This window comes from Schistocerca serialis, chromosome 3 (genome assembly GCF_023864345.2).
Source record: "Schistocerca serialis cubense isolate TAMUIC-IGC-003099 chromosome 3, iqSchSeri2.2, whole genome shotgun sequence".
Lineage (NCBI taxonomy): Eukaryota > Metazoa > Arthropoda > Insecta > Orthoptera > Acrididae > Schistocerca > Schistocerca serialis.
This window is the reverse complement of record NC_064640.1, coordinates 347473098-347498433: the sequence shown is the minus strand read 5'-3', so window position 1 is coordinate 347498433 and position 25336 is coordinate 347473098. Positions and strand designations below refer to the sequence as shown.

The window sequence follows — 25336 nt, the reverse complement described above, 5'->3', positions numbered from 1 at the left end:
TGCTTTGTTATTTTTTACTAACAAATCCAGAAATATCAATTGGATACAGCAGCAGTGCTATCACATTTCATTTTTAAATACTTTTTTGAAAAAAGGAGTAATTTAATTCATAAGATTTGTATCGGTTTGAAATATTGATGTATTATATAAAATGGGAAAAGCGATCAGTGCTATTTTAATAAAAATGTTGACAGAAACGAGCAGTAAACACATGGCATAAGAACTGATACAGCATTGCTGAGGCAATAGTGTTCCTGTCGCCGTGTGTTGCTGCTTAAGGTAAGTCTGCACGAGCAATGTGCAAGAGCTGCTCCCACCTCGTGTGTACGGCAATTACTAGCTGTCGTCGCTAGACATCCGTTGTACGTACCAACCGTACCGTGAAAATATTTTTACGATGTGACTTAGCAATGAAGTAAAATTCTTCATTTTCCTTAAAAGATTAAAGATTTGTCTGCTATTTTGTATGAAATAATAAAAGAGGAAAGAAAGTATGGCAACAGTAATACATTAAAAACTTTACAGCAATTCATTGATAGTATACAATAAAATTAGAAAGGAGCTGCTCTGTTTCTACATAGCCGGGCGGGTGGACGAGCGGTTCTAGGCGCTACAGTCTGGAACCGCGTGACTGCTACGGTCGTAGGTTCGAATCATGCCTCGGGCATGGATGTGTGTGATGTCCTTAGGTTAGTTAGGTTTAAGTAGTTCTAAGTTCTAGCGGACTGATGACCTTAGAAGTTAAGTCCCATAGTGCTCAAAGTCATTTGAACCATTTTGTGTCTACATACTGTACCTTTATCTGCTTGTAGCTCTTCAAAACGGACCCATTAACTCGAAACTTAGAGTTCTGCAGCCTCAGTTTTCTCCTTTTAGCACTGAATATTCGTATTGCGTAAGTAGCGATATGATCTCCGAGTACAGCGTATTTTTTAGCATTAATTCAAAAAATTAGAATAAATAGGAGAATACTGGTGACTTTTTGTAGTGTACAACCACATAAGACTTATCGAGAAAAGCAGCGAACGGTGGACGGACTGAGTTTTCTTTTATTTACCTATTCAATTTAATATTTTGATTCTATGTATGTTGAAACTCAGTCAAAATTTTTCAGTGTTTATTCGAATTCTACGTTTATTACAGGAAATAATAGGAATAAAAAACCGAAAATCAGTTATTTCAGAAAACGGTTATTTTGAGCGGGTTTAACAGTCAGGTTAAAAAATAAATGTAAATGTCCTGGGACTAGGGCCTCCCGTTGGGTTGACCGTTCGCCGGGTGCAAGTCTTTCGATTTGACGCCACTTCGGAGACATGCGCGTCGATGAGGATGAAATGATGATGATTTGGACAACACAACACCCAGTGCCTGAGCGAAGAAAATCTCCGACCCAGCCGGGAATCGATACCGGGCCCGGAGGATTGACATTCTGTCGCGCTGACCACTCAGCTACCGGGCTCGGACAGCAGTCCGGTTAAAACGGCCTGAGAAAAATAAACCGATATAACCGAAAACCGGTTGTTTTACCGATAACTACGATCTCTATGCAGCAAATGGTTCAAATGGCTCTGAGCACTATGGGACTTAACTGCTGTGGTCATCAGTCCCCTAGAACTTAGAACTACTTACACCTAACTAACCTAAGTACATCACACATATCCATGCCCGAGGCAGGATTCGAACCTGCGACCGTAGCGGTCGCGCAGTTCCACACTGTAGCGCCTAGAACCGCTCGGCCACTCCGGCCGGCTATGCAGCAGCAATAGCGGTCTTTCCATATCCGCATTACATTGAAAAATCTATGCATCGTGCAAGTATGTTTTCATTTACTGTAGTATCGTATAGTACTGGGCAAAAGATTTCAGGAAGTCAAGAAACATGGCAGCAAACTAATGTGTTTTGTCTACAGCAGTCTAGGCCTAACGTTGTAAATTCATATTCGACACTCTCGGCAGTTCGGCACTCTTGCTCACACTGTGCACATCTTAAATGTGCAACTTAATCGCGTCTAAGGGAAAAAACTATATCGGTGGCACGTAACACTAGAGGAGAGGCAGAAGAAAGGGAATAAGAAGGAAAGGCTGGGTACTAGCAGTTCTTTGTTGAAAATCACTGATATTCTGGGAACAGTCTCAATGCTTCCTTTAAAAGAAATGGCTATAAAATTTTTCCCTGTGGTATCAAGAGCAGATGCGTCGACCATAAAAGCGAATCGCGTGGTTAGAACGGAAGCTATTGCGCCGTTACCCTCCGAGTTCTCGCCTCGCTCACCGCGCCCCTTGCTTAGCTGTCGTTAAAGTTAGACCTTAACGGCCCACAGTTACAATGGAATATATGCGACCTTCGGGCTTGCTGGAACGGGGCGTCAGGGAATGTCCGCACATCGTCTTTCTGCCCCGGTTCAAATGTTGGGCTCTAGATGCTGCCTGCACTCTATGAAACATAACAAGGAAATGTACAAGGCTTTCCAACGAACAGTTACGGATTTTTAAATATCTATAAATAACATCTACTTGAAACAAAACATTTTTAAGTTAGCCTGTGAATTATGCTTGGAAATCCTAAAGTGCTTGAACGACACAGATCGAAGATTTACGTAAAAACAGTAATCGGTATCAAATAAACGCACTACAGTCACTGCAACACAACGAAGAATAAAGCGCTCCAATGCTGAAGTACGCTGGACAGTATAATTCTTAAGGACAAACTGTCGAAATTGCACATAGATTCGCCGTGTAATTCTAACTGTATACGGACAAAATGATTCTCGAGTCCGGTCGTAGTGAAATTGTGCCAACAATTTGACCGAAGCGTACAGACGTGCCTGATGCTGATCGGAAAGGAAGGCCAACGTCATCGACTGCAGCTGACAATGTACAGACAATCGAGGAACTGATTCGCAGCGATCCTAGGCTTTCCAACAATGAACACCTTCACACAGCCGTTCTCTAACGCGCCATCGTCGGAGAAGTGGATGAATGGCAGAAAGTTCCGACTGTTGCTTTCAGGGACCTGGAGAGTACATTGAAAAATGGTGTCAAGTTCAAAATGGTTCAAATGGCTCTGAGCACTATGGGACTCAACTGCTGAGGTCATTAGTCCCCTAGAACTTAGAACTAGTTAAACCTAACTAACCTAAGGACATCACAAACATCCATGCCCGAGGCAGGATTCGAAGCTGCGACCGTAGCGGTCTTGCGGTTCCAGACTGCAGCGCCCTTAACCGCACGGCCACTTCGGCCGGCTGGTGTCAAGTCCTGTGTCACTTTAAAGTGTAGTGAGGTGTTCAGTAAAACTTAGTTGACCTCTCATTACGATGTCAAACTTACTTTTTGAGGTCGCCTTGTGGGTCTCCATGAAATGTGTTCTTTGAGTACTTCTGATATGAAACTTTACAGATTCTGTTGCGAGTACTTAAGACAAACCACAAATTATGAGAAACATTTAATCAGATTTTTGTGTACGCTTTTAGGTTGTCTTGGGTCAGTATAACTTCTCATATTCCAAGGCTGAGGGCTTCGCATGAATACACTGCTGGAGACAGAATGTTTTCAAATCTGTATTTAGGTACTCATTTGCCTTCCTTACGCGGGAAAACGAAGTTGTTATCCACGCGAGTTTTACTATACTCGCTATATAAGGAATGAGGTTTCCAGAATAACAGTGGATGTCACTGGAGATCAGTCTTTTGGCGCTTGTTTGATTAACAGCAGCCTTGTCTCACTGCCTCTGAAAAAGGACTATCTTCTTCTTTCTACTTACGTCTTCGGTTTTTTGTGGTAACATATTTAAGTTCTATGTAGTTAAACAGGTCAACTAACAACAGTAGCTCCTTAACAGAAAGTGTATTACGGATGTACAAGAAAATTGCTTCCGAAGCAGAGATCGGCAACAAAATGGCTCTGAGCACTATGCGACTTAACTTCTGAGGTCATCAGTCGCCTAGAACTTAGAACTAATTAAAGCTAAGGACATCACACACATCCATGCCCGACGCAGGGTTCGAACCTGCGACCATAGCGGTCGCTCGGTTCCAGACTGTAGCGCCTAGAACCGCACGGCCACTCCGGCCGGCAGACCGGCAACACAAAATAGTATCCGCTGGTAGCCGATTCGACTGCTGTCAAAAAGATTTCATCACCTTTATTTGGCCGACCGTTGTGGCCGAGCGGTTCTAGGTGCTACAGTCTGGAACCACGCGACCGCTACGGTAGCATGTTCGAGTCCTGCCTCGGGCATGGATGTGTGTGATGTCCTTAGGTTAGTTAGGTTTAAGTAGTTCTAAGTTCTAGGGGACTGATGACCTCAGCAGTTAAGTCCCATAGTGCTCAGAGCCATTTGAACCATTTTGAACCTTCATTTGGTCACCAACACCGAGTGGTCGTTTGAAGTTCCATGTCACTACGTTTCATGCCAAAATATTGCCATATATCCTAAACTTAGGATATATGGCTTTCAATGATAATTCGTCTGTCGAATGGGGCTGTCCCTAAATGTTATCGTGATTATATTAAGTCTGTACTTGCAAAACTCGTCTACACCACAAGATATACACTACCGCAAACCAAAATAACGCACATACACTTGACGCGATACACAGACATTAGAGTGGCACAATTTCAGGTTTCGAAATAATGACGTAGACTCTGAAGCGATGCTTAATTTGACTCTTTCAACGAATTTGTTCCAAGCTCTAACACATCTGCATTTCGACTCTCCCGCGGGACAGTATGACAATATGAATCCTAAGCTTTAGTGTGTCCTTCCAGAACTGCAAGTGACTACGCTGGCATTTCGCAAATGGGCTAAGTGCTTTTATGTGAAAATTACACCTCTACTAAAAAGATTCAAACAGAAGTGACGAATCACCTGAGCCATGGACATCTACATCCAGACTCTGCAAACCACTGAGAAGAGTGTGGCAGAAGGTCCTGCCCATTCCAGCACAAACACTGCATGACAAAAGAAGTGAATCACTCAAGAGGGGGGGTGTAAACGACATTAAGTTTCACGGGTTGAAAGGGTGTGTGATATTATATCTGTGATTACAAAATGGTTCAAATGGCTCTGAGCACTGTGGGACTTAACATCTAAGGCCATCATCCCCTAGAATTTAGAGCTACTTAAACCTAACTAACCTAAGGACATCACACACATCCATGCCCGAGGCAGGATTCGAAACTGCAACCGTAGCGGTCGTGCGATTCCAGACTGTAGCGCCTAGAACCGCTCGGCCACACCCGCCGGCTCTGTGATTACAACAACAGAGTCTACTTTATAAAGAACTTGGAAATATGAGTGTATTTATCAGTACGACAGGCCTGGATGCATGGAACGATTCGGTTGGCAAGGGTGTCATAAAGCCGCTGTATCCTCCCTTAGCGGACTGGTCCACGTAAGTTGTAATTAGTCCTTGATAGTCTGATACTAGATCTGGGGTGGAGTTGGTTGGGTGTTTGGTTTTGAGGGAGGGCACCAAACAGTGAGGTCATCGGTCCCATCGCATGAGGGAAGGATGGGGAAAGAAGTCGGCCGTGTCCTTTCTAAAGAACCATCCTGGCATTTGCCTGAAGTGATTTAGGAAAACCACAGAAAACCTAAAGCCGGACGCGGGTTTGAACCGTGGTCCTCCCGAATGCGAGTCCATTTGGGTGGAGTTAACGCCAGAACTGCTCTCTCACATGTGTCGGCGACACATCTCGATATGTTCCTCGCCACGGGAATACCTCAACGTTATATAGGCACTTCATAGAGACACGTTCCATGTGTGGACATCTGAGGATGTCCGTGACGTACCGCTGGATCGTCAGAGTTCCCTTAATCAGTACAACCGGAACCTGAAGTCATACACAATGACTCTCTAGACCATGAACCAAGAATAATACTGCTGTGAGTGCTGGAAACATTGGAAGAATGAAACTTCTCTCCGGGTCACCGCCATACTAGCCGAAAATGGTCATCCAGGGCAGTGCAGAACCGCGATTCCTCGTTGACTTTAGCAGTCGACGTTTTCCCGTCACGGCACCACCCCAGACGGAGCTGTTTGTGTTCTGGCCTTAATGGCAGCCTCTCTGTTTGACGGAAATCCTCTAGTCCGGCTGCTGCTAGTCTCCACCAGAAAGTTGCAGGGAGTTCATTACGTGTTCATGGATGGCAGGCGCAGATGTGGAGGGATTACGATGTGCTTGGAGCACAATAAGGCAATCCCCCCTTGTCGTGGTGAGCCGTGGTCGAGTGGAACCTGACGACGTTCTCACGCAGTCCAATATCGGACCACTGTCACATCCGAATGCCCCACAAATCTCGATAGCGCTCGATCCAATCAGCCGACCTGATGGAGACCCATAATGAGGCCCCATTCGAGTTGTGTCAGGTGCTAATAACGCTGCCTCTAACAGTTATGTGACATCTCCGTGTCCTGCACAGTGAATATTCAACATCTTATTCGATTCACGTCCTTTATATACACTACCACATCCGGTAACATCACTAAACAGGTGGCCCTTCTGCTTGTCGCCGAGAATTGCCACTCTAACCATTTACATACCTACCTATAGGGTGTACGTATACGTAGTTACATCGACATCTGAGCCGGCCGCGGTGGCCGAGCGGTTCTAGGCGCTCAGTCCGGAACCGCTACGGTCGCAGGTTCGAATCCTGCCTCGGGCATGGATGTGTGATGTCCTTAGGTTAGTTAGGTTTAAGTAGTTCTAAGTTCTAGGGGACTGATGACCACAGCTGTTAAGTCTCATAATGCTCAGAGCCATTTGAACCATTTTTGAACCATCGACATCTGACCATGTCTTCTGGATGCTTCACCTTTTTAGTCAGGCAGGTTTTCATACCGTTCTATTTGAGTATGGAGCACAATAAGAATGACTGTTTAAATGTCTCTGTGCGCTCTGTTCTCAGTCTAATCTTGTCCTCACTATCCCACTGTTGTGGCGAAGCCGAAACAAGCGTCGAAGTCTGTCACCTCAGATGGATCATATCTCGATTAAATAAAATGTCGTTATCTGTTATTGCTCACACATGTTATTATTGCCATTATACAACGAATTCGGTTAGCTCCATGCAAATCGCACGAGTAACAGACGCTACGACGTAGGCCTTAAGAAATTCCGCTCCGAATTTCTGCCGGTAGTGATTTTCCTAATAAGCTGATGCAGCTGCAGATATCTGTCCACGTTGGCGGAACTGGTGCGTCTACTTCCTCTCTCTCAGAATTAGAGTGCGCTCTCACGTTCTTGTGGCTCAAGAAAGTCATCGATCTGTATGTGGTCGGAACAAGCGACGTTGGATACACGAGCCCTGCACACGGATGGCTGGACGTGGCCAGAATTCGTTAAACGCCGCCTTTGGTGTTTCTCCAGGAGAGGAAGTTGAAGGCGGCTTTTATGATGTAGCGCGCGGCGCAGAGCCGTTCTCGAATTCGCTCCCTTACGGTGTAAGCTGTAAAGCGAGGCTGCACGCCGCCTTGCAGGAAATTGCTTTTGCGATACGAGATGTGACTGAATATTCGAACCTCTGCAGATAAAAACATCTATTCTCAGATGTGTTTCTGCAGATTCGCTGCATCGAGAAATATACATAAAGCCCTGCCAATGAATACGTTTTTGGCTACATTATACCGCCCAACCGCTGCAGCGGCTGCCGATTCTCTTGGTGCAGTCTCACTTGCGACAAAATCGCGGGTAGACTAACTGCCTAACACAGTACACAGCCCTCGCACTGAGTATACTCACACGCTACTTACCAAAAGTTAACTCTTATTTCAAGCAATACCTTAAGAACAGTAAACCAATTCTGGAGTCTTATGTGATCAGATAATGCGTCATTTCCCGTTAATGTAGCTGAGCCTAAACATCGGAATCGTTCCACACACAACGTAGCATATAGATACAAGCACTAATTCAAATGCATAACAACGACCAAAGAAATCGTTCGTATGAATATTCAAGGAGCCATCCCAGCATTTAGTGCCGGCCGCGGTGGTCTCGCGGTTCTAGGCGCTCAGTCTGGAGCCGCGCGACTGCTACGGTCGCAGGTTCGAATCCTTCCTCGGGCATGGATGTGTGTGATGTCCTTAGGTTAGTTAGGTTTAAGTAGTTCTAAGTTCTAGGGGACTGATGACCACAGATGTTAAGTCCCATAGTGCTCAGAGCCATTTGAACCATTTTTTGAACCAGCATTTAGTTGAGGGGGGAATTTCAAGCCCATAGTAGCCGACGTCAGCGTTTTAACCCTAGTTCCAAGTCTAAAGCAATAAATGCAGGTACGTTTGGCTACGGCAAACACTTCGGTGACTGCTTATTCTCACGGTAGCGAAGGTGTACTTTCATTTACTGTTCTTAAGACTTTGAATTAACAAACTGATTTACAATTTGACATTAATTCCCCTTCTTGCCATCGGTATGGGTATTTTTCTGCACAACACGCTATTTTCTTGGTTTGATAGCGATTATTCTTTGTTCGAGATGTGTGGAGAACAATGGGCTGATACTGGCGGCCTTTAAGCGGTGCTCGAGTTTATGTAAACTATCATTAAAATAAATGGCAGCATTGTTGTTGAGCGTATAAAAGTCCATCAGGCTAAACGTAGGTTGAAAGAAACATAAACATGAACACAAAGCAGAGCAGGTTTCTAGAAGACTAGCCGAAGCAGTTCATTTTGATGAAACGGCAAGAGTGAGGGGGGGGGGGGGGAGGGGGGGAGGTTTGGAGTGGGCAAGTTGGGCAGAGCTTGTAAGATGTATGCTACCCTTCGGTATGTCACATCCCATTACTTCAGGAATGTTATGTTTCTGTCATGCGCCACACTACGCAAGCAGATTCGATGATTCCTATCGATCTATTTCATTTGTCTAGCTGAGATAAATTGTAGGATTTCTCTTCTTGTAAACATTGATTTAAACAGTGTGAAACAAATTTTCATTTCGAAATTCGCATATCTGCGGTTCTGTAATTTCCTTAGTGGATACTCTCACTATTTCATTAGTTGAGAAGCACATGACTACCGCGTTAGTTTCTTATTTCAGTACTTCGACTAATTAAATTGCCATGAATTAGAGTCCTAAGTAAAAATAATCAAGTAGTCAAAATTTTTCAAACAAATTAACAAATAAGAAGAATAAAACAATGATTATGAAGTGAATTTGTCTAATATATTTTATACTCACTCCATCCCTCTTAATGCGTGTCTTCAGTTCAAATCCTTCGAAACTTAGCAGGGAGGTTTGAAATTTAAACGAAGATCTTTGTCCACTGTCTGGTTATCGAGGAATGTAGTTCATCGTCTCTTCCAAATCTGGCAGGAATGTTTAGGAGAAAAATTGCGTGAACATAGAGAAATAGAACAGGCATCTCTCCCATGAAAGGATATTACGTTATCACAATTTGTCAAGAAAGTTCATGGAACTGGGAAAGGGTTTGTTGAAGTAAGATTAACGTTATTGTAGATTGTGTCAGCGGCAAACAAAGCTGAAATGATGAAATAAGTATAGACTTTATTCATAATTGGTAGTTGAGACCAGCAGATATTATTAGGTCCTTCCTAGATAGGACTCATGTTATAGTAAGTCTTGATCACGCCTCCAGTTAGCATTTGGATATTAAGACCACTTCATTGTATTAACCGAAAAGTGAAAGAAGATTAGATTTAACAGCCCAACGAAGACAAGAATCTGAACTTGGATTAGCAAAGGCGAAACAGGAAACGTGACCGTCTTTCTCGAAGGAATCATAATGGGATTTATGTTAAATGATTTAGGGAAAGCGCATAGAATATGACTCGGGGGGGCCTGACAACAGGGATTTGAATTTCGTCACTCATTTGACCATTTAATCGTGTCGTTCAACTTTAATAAGACACACAAAATGTAACCTAATAAAATACACTTTTTGCTGATGTACTCAATCTCATCCCACTCGAAACACGAGGCAATTTTGTAAAAAGAAAAAAAAGTAGTTTGCTAGTAATACACGTGTTCGGTGGAAACTTAACTTTGGCAACAGAGTAACTGCAGTCACAGTCTCAGCAGTGTTATCAAAGGAAGATTGAAGTTTGGTATCACACCGACGATGACGTCCTCGAAAACAGAGTAGAAGCTCGGGTTTGGGTAGCAAATCAGCATTCTCCATTTTAAAGGAACTGTCCTAGCATTAGGCTTAAGCGACTTTGAATGATAACGAAAAATTAACATTTCGATGGCTTTACCATGATTTGAACGGTCAGCCTCCAGGGAGTGCCTCTCGTGTCTTACCATCATACAATCTCTCACGGTGGAAACATTGTGACATGCAAGTAAGTGAAGCGTTTTTCCACAATCAAGTTTGAGTCCAGAAGTGCTAATAGACGGTCCAGTGTGTGGTGGCCAAAGTGAGGTCTCACACTCCAATAACATTCCCAAGCAGTAACAATACATAACGCTTTACTACAAAAAAAGAAAAAAAAACAGAAAAATGCAGTATTTCACAAACAATGTGCTCATGGTCACAATTCCATAAAGTCTGAAAACGCACAAACTGTAATCTCCCCGATTTTATTTTACAAGGTCTTTGTGGTTACCAGTTCATTTGCAGTAACTGATAAAACTCAAATTATTCTAATTTCGGCGGGCGTCTATCACTTGTGACATTTACTAAGCAGTATCAGAAAATCAAAATTCAACTTGAATATACTGTCCCAGGAGCAAAGTGTCTGACAGGTCAAGGTCTTTGGAGGCGATGGCTCTCGCTGCGACTGCTGGCAGCTCGTTGTGTGCCGCTGTGGCGAGCGATTCTCCTTGATTGGTGCTGTGGTTGGAACTGACCGCTCTGTGCCTGGACGGCCATGTCCAAGGCTTGGTGGACTGATATTTGCTCGATGTTTTTGCAGATATGTGACTGACACGGGCAAGTAGTCGTGCACATGTAGCATTGCCTTCAGGGATGTAAGTACTGAAGCTGGTGCTGCACTTTTATGTAGTCCCCCCCCCCCCCCCTCCCACGAATCTGCCTTGAAAACAGGCCAGCATGTTTCGGTCGCCCACTATAATGATATACAATCCAGCCTGTGTTGTGAAGCTGGTGGGGAATCATCTAAACTACGGCATCTGCTGGTCGGATTCATAGTCGGGAAGATGGAGTTGTAGGATACAGCGTCCCTACATCCCTAGAGGAGAGATAATAGAATCATCTCCTGTAGTCCTGTTGTTGTGCTCTCTGACGGTAGTGACCTGGGTCCTCGATTTCGACATCCATTGGGATGGGACCCTTCAGCGTGGCTGCGTCCTTATCCTGGAGGCTGAGGTCGTGCTGTCAAATGGACTCCCATTGTTATAGTTGCTGTTGATGTGTCAGCTGCTGTTACAGCTCGGGGATCAGATGTGGTGTCTCTGGAAGAGAAAACGTAGAAGGATCATCGATGGTGCCACCTGACTCCTTACTGAGGAGAGCTGGTTAATGTGTTTTTGGGTTGTATTCTGGTTTGTAGCTGGACCTTTTACATGGATCAGCTCAGAAGTCACACAATCTGCACCGGTGCCCACTGATGTTTGTCCCTTGCTGAAACATGTCCTTGTGGAGCCTGAAATGATGACTGTACCCTATTGGCACTGAGTTGCTGTGGGCTGCTGGCTTTACTATCGACAGCTTAGTCTGCTGAGGCTGACCATGAAGGTTCTGGCTAGGCTGACATCGTCTTGAAATGTGGTTCAACATGAAGCAACAAACACCATGTCAGCGTCTTCGATATTGCACTGCTGCTCTGGCTTGCACATTTGTCTTTTAAAAGTGCTCCGAAATTGTTCTCTCATGTTGTTAGCAGAAGTCTGCTAGGGAGTCATCTACATATTTTGGATTTTATTTGTTTCACAAAACTGCTGGAAATCCACGGGAGAAAACTAGGGACATTGCCTGTGCCGATCGCAGCTGGTAAACTGTTAGTGGAGAAGATTCAAGTCAGAGCTTGAATAGTTTTGGCGCTGCTGTGGACCACAAACTTTAGAATTATGGAAATTTGGTATATGCATCTATGAGAATGAGCCATTGTGTACCAATGAGTGGCCTGCAGAGACCAAACTAATTCGTGGCTGTGCAAGCGCTGGCCATTCAAAGTACTTCCTAGCTAGAGTTGCCTGGTGGTGTTGGCATGTGCGGCAATAGGTGAGAATGTGCTTGACACCTTTATCGATAGTTCTCCTATATACATGCTCTCAGGCCATCCATTTTCTCAAGAGGGTGTGCTTGATATCTTTATCGATACTTCTCCAGTATACGTGCTCTCGAGCCACCGAATTTCTGAAGAAAACGCTCCACTGGTCTTGATGGAGTAAGTCCAGTACGTGTCACTGCAAGTATTGGAGAGAATGTTTTGCTGGTTTCCCCCCTGGAGGAGGAAGACCCCTTGAAAAACAGATAGCTCATGGTACCAATGTCTGTATACTGCAACATCCTGACTGCTGATTAACTGGCACTACTCCAAGTAGTAGAGGAAAATACAAGTGCAATTGAAATTCCAAATGGCACCTGGTTGTATTAGAACAATCCAAACATAATGTTGATCATTAGGATGCATCAGGCCTTTTCATCTAAAGGTAATAGAAGGTATGCAGCTCGGATGTCTGTTTTGGCAAAAATGGTTCCACCCGCCAGTTTGGACATTTGGGACAGGATATACATCCGCAACTGACTTGGCGTTCAGCGGAGATACACAGGGACCCATCCACAGCGTGGCCTATAAACTGTTGGATATTGGCATGAGTATACCTTCATCCTACACCTATTGGAGCTCTATCCTTAATGTGTCCTGTAAAGTGAATCGGAGGTTTCTGGCTTTGCCAAGCTTCTTGACTTCTGACGGTTAGAATATGATATGAGCCTCATAGTTGTGAACACATTCCGTCTGTCCATTGAAAATGAAGACGTATTTTAAAAGGAGGTCCTGGAAGGGCAAACTAGGCAAAGAGGTCCGTATCTGACTGGTGGTGTCATGCACCATGAGGCCTAATTTGGCACAAAAGTCTAGCCCTAATATATTTGTGGCCCCTGGCGTCTGGACTACCAGTAATTTGGCTTTATGGTAGAACTGAAGTGACCCAGCACTCCAATAGTATTTCGCTATAGCTCTTTATCTGTTTGTCAAATGACCAAAGTGTCAGCGACGGTAGTGATGATATTTTGGCACATTGATGATCATCGCTGAGGCTCTGTTATCTATCTGGAAAAAGACTGGTCATTGTCAGCATATGAATAGAAAAGCTAATACCACACGATCTTGGCGCATATAAGGCCCTGCCCTCGGGCTCGCTGTCTCAGTCTACATCTTGGTGACGTGTTTTATCCACATTCATTCTATGTGCAGAATTACAGACCTGCGTCTTTTTTTCCTGAAGTAACTCTATTGACCTTGGTGGATGATGAAACAATTAGCTCATAAACGTAACTTCCTGTAGGAGCATCTACCTGAAGCCTCCAAAGGATAGATGATAATCCAAAGGAAGCATGTTCTCATATTAGTGGAAGCAAGCCTGGCCCTGCCGAGGTTGGCAAGTGGAAAAAACTAGAGACAGGGCCGGCCGGAGTGGCCGTGCGGTTCTAGGCGCTACAGTCTGGAGCCGAGCGACCGCTACGGTCGCAAGTTCGAATCCTGCCTCGGGCATGGATGTGTGTGATGTCCTTAGGTTAGTTAGGTTTAATTAGTTCTAAGTTCTAGGCGACTGATGACCTCAGAAGTTAAGTCGCATAGTGCTCAGAGCCATTTGAACCATTTGAACCTAGAGACAGGACTTGTAGGGCTCCAAATGACCTCATTGTTTGTTCGAACACCCAAATGAGCGGAAGACGTGCTGCCAAAAAGGGTGCAATAACCTTCAATAAGTCATTTTTACAGTGCTCATCTGACGATTGAATAAGGATAGTATCACGCACCAATAAGGCCCCATATGAATTAGGACTGACACTGAAATCTGCTGTCCCGAGACAGGCCTTGTAACTGAGAGATGCACTCACGATAGCCATCACCGCTCTTGTTATGATAACAAAAAAGTTATGGCAGCTATGGTCACATCAATATAAGAGACAAAATAGTTTCCTTACTTAGTTTTAAATTATCCATAAGTAAAGTCGTGGGGTTCCACTGCCGGGTTTAACGGTTTGAGCAGTCTGTACACTACAGCACCGGAATAATCTGGTAAAAAAAAAAAAACCTTCATTGGGTATCACCTACTATGCCATTGGCGTTGAAATGCTGATCAAGCTGCGCTATGCAGTTCGACCACGATTGCACCTGGGGAAAGGTGACGGCACCGTCCGAAAGTCTCTGACTATGGAGTTCATTCGTGAAGGGTGATTCAAAACTTCAGGCATTATGATAATGCCTGCCATTTTCACGAAATTGAAGTACTGCGTCTGCTGCATGTTTTGTAACAACAAAATTTCTTGACTGGTTATGCCTCTGTTGGTTGCGTCCATAAGGGAGACCGGGATGGAATGGATTACTGATGCGGAACGGTCTCGGTTGTCTAGTTTCATCTAGAGGCGCTACTTTGCTATCAGATGGGCACGTGTTTACCAAACCAACGTCTGTTACGATTTAGCAATATCGTAACTACTGTCGCGCGTCAGTCACGTAGTCTGTCTATAAAAGTTAGCGAATTCGCTGCTCCGTTATAGCTTACCGGACCGTTCCCAGCTATCAAAAGTCTTTCATAGTTTTTTCTTCACATTCAAAGTTTAGTCAATCTAAATTAGCATGTTCTGAGCTATCTTTGTGTACAACGCAGTTGGGGAAAAAATTGTTTACCATGATTACTGAATATTTTGTCAGTAGATGTGGTCTACCTTTATAGCCTGTTCTGCCTCGGTCACCTTTTGTTCTTCATTTGACAAATTCTACCAGATTTTGTATCTTTCTCATGTACGGAAAATGAAGAGACGAAACTGGCCCACGAAAACCATGCATCCATCAATAACTCCACTGGAAAAATGTTTACGGTTGTATGATTGCTCCAGGGGTGCAATCGACGACCACGAATGTCTTTCTCCAAGGCTCCAAAAACATCTAAATCGCATGAGGAGAGATCGTGACTGTATGGAGGATGAGTAACGGCTTTTCAGCTAAACTTCTTCAGCGTACTCTAAACAGCCTTGGCAACAAGGGGGCACTAGCACAAGTGCGGCAGACGATGAAGCTGGCGCCGCACTTTCCAGTGGTGTCCACCAAAATCTAAAATGAAAACAGAGCAGTGTTTTTTGGAGGGCTTTTGTGTTGATATACAATTCTGCCTGTGTTGTGAGGACAGCGGGGGACTTGAGCTGCAACATCAACCGGTGGCGTCCGTGTTCTGGTTAGATGGAGTTGCAGGATACAGCACAATGGAAAGGAAGTGATTAATCTGCTTATTTTATTTATCGGTAGTTAAATAATGAGTTTACATAAAACGGCTGCTAAGAAACATTAAAAATTTACATCTGACTCGAAACAAAACATTTTTAGTTAAAAAAATGTTACACCAGGCTTCTGCATTGTAGACTACTGAGAATGTCTAAAACAATTAGGTGAAACATCTTTTGTTAAACAAAAATAAAATTTAGCTGAAAACGACGAGTAATAATTATTCCCAGCTACAAGAGAAACATAAATATCCTACAGCATTCGGTTGTGAAATTGTAGCTATTCCTAGAGAGGTGGCGCAGTGGTTAGCACACTGGACTCGCATTCGGGAGGATGACGGTTCAAACCAGCGTCCGGCCATCCTCATTTAGATTTCCCATGATTCCCCTAAATCCCTTCGGGCAAATTCCTGGATGGTTCTTTTGAAAGGGCACGGCCGATTTCTTTCCCGATCCTTCCCTAATGCGGTGGGACCGATGACCTCTCTGTTTGGTCCCCTTCCCCAAATCAACCAATCAACCACTTGTAGCTGTCCATTTCGTGCACTGGGCTACTGGTTGGTGGGTATTCTTCTCGAGTACGTGTCCTGTGTGTTTTAGCATTCTCACCTTGTACGATGAAATACTCATCTATTGCACTGTGATCAGGACATTTCTTAAGCATTAAGTTTGTTATTTCTGTAGTCCCACGTGGAAATGCACAAAGCTTTAGGTGTTCTCTTTAAGGATCTTCCGTCCGTCCTCGTCGAAGGCATCCGTTCCATGCTTACTGGGCTCACGACACCGTCCTCAGGCATCCCGACGAATTAAATTAAATCACAGCTACTGTCAATTTACTTCCCAAACTGGAATTTAACATCGAATTTGGAGGTCCTTAATTATTTGTACCGTCCTGTAAATTTTTGCGCACTCGCTGAAACGTGTCCGCAGCTCGTGGTCTAGTGGCTAGCGTTGCTGCCTCTGGATAACAGGGTCCCGGGTTCCATTCCCAGCTGGATTGGGGGTTTTCTCTGCCAGAGGACTGGGTGTTTGTGCTGCCTCATCATTTCATCATCATCATCACAATTCGTGACAGCTGCTAGATTGGATTGAGTTAAAAATAGGACTGTGAAAAAATTGGGACTTTGTACGGGCGCTGATGACCGAGCAGTTGAGCGCCCTGCAAACTAATCGTCATCATCACCACTGAAACGCTTCCTCCTGTAAAGAGCTGAGAATTATACACACATGGCTTGCTGTTCGCATGCTTAGGTTTATTATTTCCACATAGTCTGGAATGCACAGTAATCGATAACACGACAGATGATACTGGCATAGAACCATAACACTATTTCTTTGCCATCGAAGCAACTATTTGTCATAGGTCTTGAACTTTCCATGGTTGTAAATCTTAGTTACAGTCAACTAAAAACTCAAAAACGAGCACAAATTAAATAATGACATCTGTATAAAATGGCTGGAGTCCCTTCGTTGTAATTCGTCAGGTAACTGATTTCTCTATTATCCCATCTGTAAGCTCTCTAGCGCACACCGCATCAAACGATATCTTGATTACACACTGTCCAGTCACATTAATGTGACCAGCTGTCAAAAGCCTGAATAACCACCTGTTGAAGCGCGGACGCTGCGAGACGTGCGGGAACAGATTCAGTGGGGTTCTGGAAAGCATCGTTGGGGGTTTCAAGCCATACCGACTACAGTACCGTGGACAGCTGCGCCAGATTCTCGGTTGAGGACCCATGACGCGAACAGCCCGATCGAATTGGTCTCACAGATTTTCCATTGGGTTTGAATCCGGCGATTTTGATATCACGGGATGCACAGTTGCAAGTACACTGTGTGACACGTTGCATTGTCCTACTGGTAGATGCCATCGTGCAGAGGAAAGCAGACTGTATGTTCAGGTGGACATGATCCCCAAGAATATTTGCATACTTTTGTTGATCCATTGTGCCTTCCGGAATAACGAGGTCAACCAGGGAATGCCCCAGATCATAACACTCCCACGTCCAGCATGGACCCATCGGATCAACTGTTGCAGGGTGTTTGCTTTCAGATGGTTCATACCGTACACGCTAACGGCCGTCTGTCCGATGGAGCATAAAACATAATTCAGTTTGGAAGTGTGGTGTGGTGCAGCAACGACATTTTGCTTTTTTTGAAATGATGCAAGGCGTTAGGTGCACCGGCGGCCGGGAGGAGTTCGGCTTAACCTGCAACATACAGAGCGTGTAGTTCAGACCGGAGGTGGTTACGTAACATTTTGGGGGCTTTTCATGCCACTTGGAGCCACACGTTGAGGCTACGTTGAATATGAACTAGACCTTTTTTTCCCAACGTTCTCTGTGTCCAAGTGTTGCCTTTCTTCTACACCTTCATGATGAGCATGCTATGAACGCTCCACTCTTCCAAAATGTCGATAGCCGTGTTCATAGGGCTGGTTTGACAAGCATTCAGGCACCCTGTCTCACTTCGACTGGCCCATTAAATTGTTGTTGTGGTCTTCAGTCCGAAGACTGGTTTGATGCAACTCTCCACACTACTCTATGTTGTGCAAGGCTCTTCATCTCCGAATAACTACTGCAATCTACATCCTCCGCGACCTGCCTACTGCATTCATCTCCCGGTCTCTATTATTTTTATCTCCTACGTTTCCCTCCAGTATTAAATCAGTGGTCCCTTGATATCTAAGAATGTGTCTTATTAACCGACCCCTTCTTCTAGTAATGTTGTGCCTCAAACTTCTTTTCTCCCCAATTCTATCCAGTACCTCCTCATTAGTTACGTTCTCTACCAACGTAATAGTCAGGATTCTTCTGTAGCAGCTCATTTCAAAAGCTGTCTATTACGTTCTTGTCTAAACAGTTTATCCATATAAAAGACTTCGTAACACTTAAATACATATAGTCAATGTTAACAAATTTTCCTTCTTCAGAAACGCATTTTTACCATTGCCAGTCTACATTTTATATCCCATCTACTTCTCCATTATCAGTTACTTTGCGGCCCTAATAGGGAAAGACATCTACTACTCTTACCGTCTCATTTCCTAAGCTGATTCCCTTAGCATCACCTAATGTAATTCCTTTGCATTCCCTTATCCTTGTTTTGCTTTTGATGAGATTCGTCTTATATCCTCCTTTGAAAACACTATCCATTCCCTTAAAGTCCTTTGCTGTCCCCGACAGAATTACCGTATCATCGACAAACCTCAAAATTTTAATTTCTTCTTCTCTAATTTCAGTTCGTACTCCAAATTTTCCTTTGGTTACTTTACTGTTTGCTCAGTGCAAAGATTGAATAACATCTGGGATAGACTAAACCCTGTCTCACTCCCCTCTCAATCACTGCTTCCCTTTCATACCCCTCGACTCTTATAACTGTCGTCTCGCCGGCCGGAGTGGCCGAGCGGTTCTAGACGCTACAGTCTGGAGCCGAGCGACCGCTACGGTCGCAGGTTCGAATCCTGCCTCGGGCATGGATGTGTGTGATGTCCTTAGGTTAGTTATGTTTAATTAGTTCTAAGTTCTAGGCGACTGATGACCTCAGAAGTTAAGTCGCATAGTGCTCAGAGCCATTTGAACATTTTTTTCCTTAATCAATCTTCCAAGAGAAGTCGTACCGTTAGTATTCCTACATTTCTTCGGAACCCAAACTCATCTTCCCCGAGTTCGGCTTCTACCAGTTTTTCCGTTCTCCCGTAAAGAATTCGTGTTAGTATTTTTCAACTATGTCTTGTTAAACTGATAGTCTGGTAATATTCACACCTGTCAGTATCGGTTTTACTTGGAATTGGAATTACTGAATCCTTCTTGAAGTCTAAAGTTATTTCTCCTGTCTCGTACATCCTGCACACCAGATGGAATAGTTTCGTCACGGCTGGTGCTCCCAAGGCTAATTCCACAAAACATGTCTGGGATCTGTTTGGAGCAGCAGACGTAGCAGTCAACACTCCGGCAATTTGGTGACTCGATAGGCTCTGATCGTCAACGAGTGTCTGTTTCTGGTTGTTACTTACCTGGAGAAACTTGTCGTCTCTCTTTCTCGCTGAACTGAGTCTATTCTCAAAACTAGAAGCGGTGTTAACGCTATTTGCATGATATATCCAGCGGGTTGTTTTTCGTGCGGTGTGCTTATGAGGTAGCAGTGTTCGGGCATGAATGCATCCAAGTTTCATGTCCTGTACTGTTTCTTTTCCGAGATATTGCTGTTGCGTGACGTTTCTTCCTCATTTGTGAAGGTCGTTCTATTTACTGTTTTTTTCTGAAACACATTGAAGGAAAGTTCTATCTGTCCGGGCGCGAACGTGAAATGAATCTGCACTGGGTCGTGTCCCGTTTGTTAATGTTCCTTTGACATTTCCTTGTTCATATGCAAAAGTAACTAAAATCTGATAGAGAAGTACATAATTTAACGGTAGGCGGTGCTTTTAATTGAAATTCGAAGAGCCACATAGTGGTGAAGCTTGTGGCTGAAGTGTTCCGCGTTTTGTAACGATTGCGAGTAAATTTCTTGGTCCTTGGTTACGACGTCCAGATAGGCGGCGCTTGACACAGCGCGGAGCCGGCCCCACACTGGGAATTTAATGGAGGCAGATAAGGCCGCGCCCGCTGCCATTGCCTGCGTTTCCCTTGGGACTGATACGAGCGCCCGCCGCCGCTTTTCCTTTTTTGCGTACCAGGCACACGATGACTGCTTGCGCTTCGCCCTTGTTTCGCCTCCTGGCAGGAGTCTCTCTTGTTAATGCGAGAAGCTCAAGTGGCACTGCCTTTAAGCATCACTTCTTCAGGAAGCCGCGACGATAATGTTCAAACGATGAAGCAGTCTCTGGCGAACCTGACGCATCACTACGGTTTGTCTCTAAATCACAGTGCGTTTTTGCATTCGTGTACTGTTCAGCTACACAGTTTCTTTCCAATAAGCAACATTACTCATATCTTAAAATGTACGAGGACAAATCAATAAACAAAGGAATTTTTTTTCTTCTTCTCCATAAGTTCACAGTACTGACTCAACAATGATATGCCTTAAAGGGAGGTTCTGGTCGAGACCGGTGGAAAAAAAATGAACTTTTTTAACATAATTTGCATTTAAGAAGTATACAGATTAGGTATACATAAAGATTTCTCTATAATGGTAGTATTTGAGAAGTTACAACATGGTGAATGGAGCCGTGCGCCGACCTAAGTATGGGCAGTTGTGGGCACTCGATTGACTAGTTCAAGGAAAGATTCCATCAGTATGCGAATTCCTGTCCGATGATGATTAGCTTAAGAGATGCACCGGCGCCAGTACGCAAAATTACAACGAGAGCTTCAACGCCTGCATTTGAAAACAGGTATCGAAACATCTTCATTCTGTGGCAAAAACTGTTGAAATAGCAGCATATATAGCTGCAGGTATATACAGCGACTGTTATTCATCTATTCTGAAGACCTTGACGATGTTACCAATCGTCACAGGGATGAACAGTAAAAACTACGCCGAGTTATCTGACAGGAAGCGCGTGGCCGCCGCGGGGCAACGAATGTCTCACTTTGTTAAAAGAGCCCGTATTGAAAAACTACAGCACCATATTCAGAATCACAGCATGCTTGAGGAAGAGAGTAGATTCCTCTATGGTACTAGGATCACCAATTAACCGCAAGTTTAGAAATAACTTTATTTCTTAAACATTTAAGCACGTTTTCTTCGAAACAACATTTTTCAGTGTGCGAACCTGTCTGGAGCATCGACAGATTAACCAGTTCATGTGATTTTTTAATGAAAAATAATTAAATTTAGGGGGCCGTAGCGGGAGCTTTTTCTATTCGAATTTTAAATATTTTTTACATTTGAACTTATAAAAACGTGGCAATAAATTGACATTGCTGCCATTTTTGAGGCATTTTTTAAAAAACCGTCATGATGGCCTCCCAGACTCATTGCAATATAAGAATTTTCAATTTTTATGTGTTTCAGATATAGCCACAAACAGCGAAGTCATCGGTCCCATCGGATTAGGGACGGATGGGAAAGGAAGTCGGTCGTGCCATTTCAAAGGAACCATCCCGGCATTTGACTGAAGCGATTTAGGGAAATCACGGAAAAAATAAATAAGGATGTCTGGACGCAGGTTTGAACCGGCGTCCTAGCGAATGCGAGTCCATTGTACTAACAACTGCGCCACCTCGCTCGGTAAATAGCCATAAGGCTGTACAACATTTCGCGCAAACCACGACTCTTCACAAGGCGCATAATTTGACTGCTGCAGCCACCGTTTTCAATTCGTTATGAGATAAAACAATTTCGAACAAAAATTTGCCTATGATATAGCAGTAAAATCCCCGTTTTAAGAAAAAACAATCCTTGTGTGGAAAAAATTCTTAACTTCGCCCATTTTTCGTGCATCTGGACCAGAGCCTCCCCTTAGCCACATTGTAGTTCCTGTGCGTTAGCTACATGGATTTCTTGAATAACTCTGTTTTGTGTTGGCTCCATAGCTTTTCATTCTGAGCTCACCTTTGTGTGGACCGTGGAAGGAATGAGAAGAGTGACTTGTTCACTGCACTCTGGAAGGGCTAAAGCTGCTGATGTTACTGGCATAATGTAGTGCTGATAGCTGTCTCAGTCAAGGAAAAATTGACGAGAAACACGTTTATTTTTAGATCGATTAATCCAGTCGGAGACAAACAGCGTTCGGGTAGCGCATCCACTTCGTAAACGGCCACGGACAGCGAGACAGCTAAGCGAATGATTAGCGTTCGTCGTCGTTCCAGAATTGACGCTACTGCGTATGAACTTACAATTAACCACGTTTCTGCATTTGCAATCGTCCGTGAATCTCTAAACTATCGCAAAGATTAAATACCACAAACCGTATAGTTCTGAACTAGCTCCAAGTGATTTTAAACTTTCTGACCCGATGAAGGCGCACCTGTGTGAATGTAAGTTTTAGGTGCATGACGAGGTTCTAGAGGCGATATGACAGTGGATGTGCACGAGACCACAAAACTTCTTGAAGGACTGAATTAGGAAGCTTGTCCCCAGATGGATCAAGTGCATAAAAATGCAGGGAGATCATGTAGAGAAATTATGTTACTTGCAATGTTGTGCTACTAGTAAAAATTTCTGTTTAAGAAATGCCTTTACTTTCTCTCTTGCACTCTTATAAATATGCCTGTGTGCAATTAACTTCTTGCATTTTTGTTCTTATTCAGTGGAATCTTTTAAACGTCGACTCTACCACAAAGTTAAACATGAAATTAACAGAAGAATTCAGGATGTTGACGTCTTCAGAGCCGGCCGGTGTGGCCGAGCGGTTCTAGGCGCTTCAGTCTGGAACCGCGCGACCGCTACGGTCGCAGGTTCGAATCCTGCCTCAGGCATGGATGTGTGTGATGTCCTTAGGTTAGTTAGGTTCAAGTAGTTCTAAGTTCTAGGGGACTGATGACTTCAGATGTTAAGTCCTATAGTGCTCAGAGCCATTTGAACCATTTGAACGTCTTCAGACTCAGTCGAAAGAATTTGAAAAATTATAAATTCGTACGCAGTTAAGTCAGAAAACTCTATAACTGAGCCTAATGGTCCGGTATCGTCGTTCTATTCCCCCTCCCCTTCCCCTCCCCCACAAATAAAATCTATAACCTCTTTTCTCGAAGGAAAGATCGACGCCAGCCGCAGTTGGGCATCGACCATTTCGACGGTGAAAGTTGGAAATTTGTGCCAGATCAGGACTCTAACTCGGGTCTTCCGCTTAACTCGAACAGTTGCCTTCGACGCCTCTTTGTTAAGGATGTGACACAACTGTTGATAGGGGGTAGAGGGCGGAGGGAGTACTGGTCGCAACCCGAGGCCTGGCCACGACGTCCCCATGGCACATGGCGACCACTGCGACAGGTTAGGAAATGTACGGAAGCAATCTAGAATGGGAAACATTAAATGGTGTCTTTTTTTTCTTTTTGTCTCGGCTAATCTCAATAGGAGTAGATTTCTCTAGCATCTCAAGGCCCGCAAAGACTAGGGCCATGACAATAAACGGAATCAAAAAGGAGGAACAAAGCAGATACCAAAGAAATTTAAGGAGGGTGCATACCGCGCAATCCTTCAAACACGTCCCCCACACACTGTCTGTAACTATGCCAGTATGCCGCACCCATCCTAAAAGGATGTCATGAGGTGTCAGGCACGTCGAGTGTCGGATATGCTCCAACTCAAGAGCGAAGGTCATAAATTACACTGTATATGTGACTGGCAAATTGACAGTGGTAATGTGGTATCCGTTCAAGAGACACATACCTAAGATCGACAAAGTAGGTCGGTAAGTGGGAAAATGTTGGGGCAGTGTGGGTGACACTGACTGGAGAGAAAGGGGAGGCCAGCTTGAGATGCTAGAAGAGGCTAAGTGTAAGGGGTGTGGAAGGCCTACACCAACACCTGTTCATAGTAGTTAAGAATAAAGTAGATGTCCTGGCTCCAATGTGGATCATCCAAAACGTAGTACCAAAAGTTGAGCTTGGAGTGCACTCTGCCGCTGAAGAGGTGGGCAATCGTCAGGCCCATGAACCATGTGATAGACTTGTGCTTGGTCAGTGCAAAATGTGTGTCCTCCAGAAAGAGAAGGAATTGCGAGCGAAACATCGTTGGCGGGGCGTGAAGGTAACATGCCAGTACCCGTTGCATGAGTTGACAGGCATCATGCGTCGATGGACACATGAGACAATGCTCATCAGTATCCTCCCTGTGGCAACAAGTACATAACGGTGATTTCAGCAGTCCAATACGTTAGAGTAGTAGTTTTGTTGGGTATTTCCCGTTGGCAATGCAGCACCACACGGCTCATGCGTCTGTTGTATGTAAGGGCACATGGATGTTCTTCCACACCATTCTCCAGCAGATATCTAGGTGGAGGTTCTCCAACGTATTGTGGTGTGTGTGTTGCGAAAATCTTGTAAAAGTGGCCAGAAGAGACACATACCTAAGATCGACAAAATAGGTCGGTAAGTGGGAAAATGTTGGGGCAGTGTGGGTGACACTGACTGGAGAGAAAGGGGAGGCCAGCTTGAGAAGCTAGAAGAGGCTAAGTGTAAGGGATGTGGAAGGCCTACACCAACACCTGTTCGTAGTAGTTAAGAATAAAGTAGATGTCCTGGCTCCAATGTGGACGAGACCAAGTCCTCATGCTAAAACGGGGAGGATGGGGTGTTATAGCGGATCTTAAAGATGGTTCCCACCAATATGAAGTACCCAAAGGCCTCCTGGAATTGGAATTGTCGTCCTAGGACCATTAGCAGAGGGAAAATTTGGGTAACGTGTACCACCTTAGGCGCAACATAGGTGTTGACATCAGCCACTCTGTGGAGCAGTGGAGGTTGTGTTGGATGTGGGCTCATATCATCCGAAGCAAATTGTGGTAGGCATATGTCGCCGTATGTCGCTTGTCTGGTAAATGTGATACCCAGGTAATAGAGTTTGTCTAAGGTGAGCAACAGCAGTGCCTATTCATCTTGAAATCTACGGCCGATTTTCACAACTGCTAATTTGGCCACATTGAGGATGCTTCCCAAGGTTCTTCTGTACTGTTGGATCCATACAATGGCGTTATCTGTTCCTGTATCTGACAGGTGGTGGAGGCATACGCCCAGCATTGGAAGGTACGGTTGCATACAGTGACTCCCATTAGTTGGGGTAAGAGGCCTCTGATAAGGAGTTTCAGGGCGATCACAAACAGCACAGTGGAGAGGGACAGCCCTGTCTGATAGATCGCAGTATTGGAATCGGTGCTGCCTGGCGTCTGTTGACTGGAGTACTTGATATGATTCTGATAAAAAGGCATTGCAGGGTGTTAATGAGTGGTTGAGGGAAAACCATACACGTCACTACTGATAAAATGAAACAGTGTCAGACCCTATCAAATTCACTATTGAAGTCAATTGATACTAGTGCCACCTGGAGGCAGCAGGATACGGAGAGCAAGGCGAGATCC

General features: G+C 44.3%; 1 protein-coding gene across 5 annotated transcripts in view; it reads left to right on the top strand.

Annotated features, from left to right (window-relative positions):
* The window catches only part of LOC126470158 (protein O-linked-mannose beta-1,2-N-acetylglucosaminyltransferase 1-like), a 2280325-nt gene that overhangs the window by 584648 nt on the left and 1670341 nt on the right, over positions 1-25336 (top strand). The gene's annotated exons all lie outside the window — the stretch shown is intronic.